Genomic DNA, 2,743 nt, shown 5'->3' with positions numbered 1-2,743 from the left:
GATGGAGTGGGCCCAGTGCTGAGCTTGTGGGGCTTGATGGGTCGCAGATTCCTCATGTCCTTGCATGTTTGGGGGCTCCTCTCCCCCCTCGCCCTTTTCCAGCATTGCAGAGGAGCTGGAAGTGGGGCCGGCCTTTGGCTCAGAGGCCTGGGGGCAGCGGGAAAGGAGGCTAGGACTTCCTTCCACCCGGCGCCTGCAAGACGGAGGGCAACCAGCCGGGGCAAGGCAGCCTTCAAGAGACTCTTTCCAGGTGGTTCCTTGCGCCTGGTGACCCGGCCCCCTGCCATCAGCCAGCCCCACAGCCCCTGGCAGGTTCTGTCTCCATCTGCTCAGTCCTGGGACTCCAGGTTGGGAAGCTGGGGAGCCCCCCTCCCCAGAGGCTGTGATGGGGGAGAAGCAGGGCAGGTCCTAAGGGAAGCATGAAGCCACTGTGCTTCCCTGTGGGCCCAAGAGCTCCTCAAATTGCCCCTGGCCCCTGCTCTTGTGGCAGGCCTCTGTGCGAACCCGGCTGCAAATTGGTGGAGAATGCAGTATTCTGACAGCCTTCTGAAAGGGCAGGCTTCCGGGATCACCCTCAAAACATACCCACAGGCCTGGTGCTCCTGTGCAGCGGCCGTCGGGGCCCGGGGTGAGGCTGGGTGTGTGTATGGGGGTGCGGGGTGGAAATAGGAACTTGGTTGGGAACCAATAAGGAGCCCACACTGCCAGGGGCATAGAAGTGAAAAAACAGCAGCCCTCAGGGACTTACTGGAACATTCTAGCCCCTTCTCATCACCCCCAACCTGAGCTCCCCCAAAGAGAACCCTTCCCTGCTGGAGGCACGGCCCCTTCGGGGGGGCAGGGAGAAGCCTTTGCCAGCTGCAAGTCCCCCCAGATCAGCTCACACCTCAGAACATCTTGTCCCCAACGAGCTGGCAGGGGCGCCGGCGCGGAGTTGGGGGTGGGGAGGTGCTGCCATATCTAACCGGGTCGATTGTGCATAACCGTCTGGGCTGGTTCATGGAATGTTCTCAGGGGCCCCCTGCCCCTCCCTCTCCACACCCACACCCCCCCGGAAGAAAGGAAAATTATTTTTCATATTGTAAACTTTAAACACGAAAAAGCTGTTTTTAATTTAGCAGAAACTGGCTTGCATCTTTACTTTGTGCACATTTGTGTCCTTCAGAGGGAGGCGGAACATGCGTGCACACAGGCACGCAGACGCTCACACGCACACCTGCACTCATGCATCTGACACCCACATCCACGTGGTCACACTCACAGGTAGCCTTGCTCATAGGCCGTGCAATGTGCTCACATGCTCACTCATGCACAATTAAACACACAGCTCATGTGTACATGCTCCTGGACTAGCCTGGCCCTCCTCTGCACAGCACCATGAAGGGGTCTGGAGCTCATCACCTCATCACCTCCTTCACCTTTTGCCCAGGGCAGCTTGGGCACGTAGGGACTGAGCTTGTGGAGAGCCCGTCTGCTTCCAGATATCCTGCTTTCCCACCGTGGCCCTGGATATGGCCGGCAGGAGCCTCCCTCTGCACCTGGGCTTGGGCTGTGGGAAAACGCCATCTCCTGGGACGGTGGGATGGAGGCCCGCGAGAGGGAGGCCAAGTGTGACTTCTGGGGCCTCACAGCGAGCGAGGGCCAAGGGGGCCTCGGGGGAGCCGTGTGAGGTGGGAATCTGCCCCAGACCTGGCCAGCTTGGAAACCCGCCCCTGGCTTCATCTCTGAGAATGCAGCTCCAGCCCCTCTGTTCTCACGGGCCCTGGAGCTTTTGCTTCTCATGGTGGAGCCTCGGCGCACCAGTTTTATTAGGGGCACCTGGCCATGTATCCCAGGAGGCACAGCCTGAATGTTTGTTGCACAAATGACAGCTTTTGGGGTGGGGTGGTGGGAGCAGAGTCTCATCCACTCCAGCATCCGTGGGCATCATTGGCCTGAAGACCCCAAGGGCAAGAGGGCCACGAAGCTGTGCTCCTGCCCACAATAAAGGGCCCAGCTTAATTCTTGTGGCTGACCCTGCTTGTTGCCATCCCGGCGATCATTTCACCCTCCTCACCAACAGAGCCATGGTTTGGTGCCCAGCCTCGGGGATTAATTTAGGATTTGGCTGAGCCATTCTTGGCAACGTCTTTTGTGGGGGGTTTTCTCGATCTGGGCACATTTCCCAGTTCTGGCCAGCAAGTTGTAAGGGGAGGTCTGGGGTAGGGGTTTCTGGACACAGGAAAGGTTTTATTGCCCCCTTCCCTCCCTTACTGTTTCCTATGAGGACATGATACCAGGAGCTTCTGTAGCCATCTTGTGGCCATGAGGAGCAAGTTAAGACAGGCACAGAGATGCTGCCTCCCAGAGCCCTGAAACCATGGGGGCACCAGTCCCACCCTGGAACCTCTTACCTCCAGACTCCTTTTTATGAAAAATCACAATGTCTGTGCCACTTAAGATACTAGTGGTCAGATATTCTGCTAATTGTAACCCAAACAGTTCCAAAATTATAATATAAATGTAACAGATGCTGGGGTTTCCCCATCTTACGTAAGTCAAGGTTTTAATTTGCAAGCAGCAGAAACACCGGCCAAATTAAATAGCAAAAACGTGCATTGGAAGTCTGTTCAGTTCCTCACAAAAGTGGCAGGAAGGCTGGAAAACCAGGCTCAGAAAGTGGTAGAAATCAAGGAGGCTAGGGTGATTAGCTGAAATCATGCCAGGGAACTGGTTGGTGAGGTCACTCCTGCCACCACCACAG

Source organism: Balaenoptera ricei, chromosome 3 (genome assembly GCF_028023285.1).
Source record: "Balaenoptera ricei isolate mBalRic1 chromosome 3, mBalRic1.hap2, whole genome shotgun sequence".
In the NCBI taxonomy this organism is placed as follows: domain Eukaryota; kingdom Metazoa; phylum Chordata; class Mammalia; order Artiodactyla; family Balaenopteridae; genus Balaenoptera; species Balaenoptera ricei.
This window is presented reverse-complemented; position numbering follows the sequence as displayed.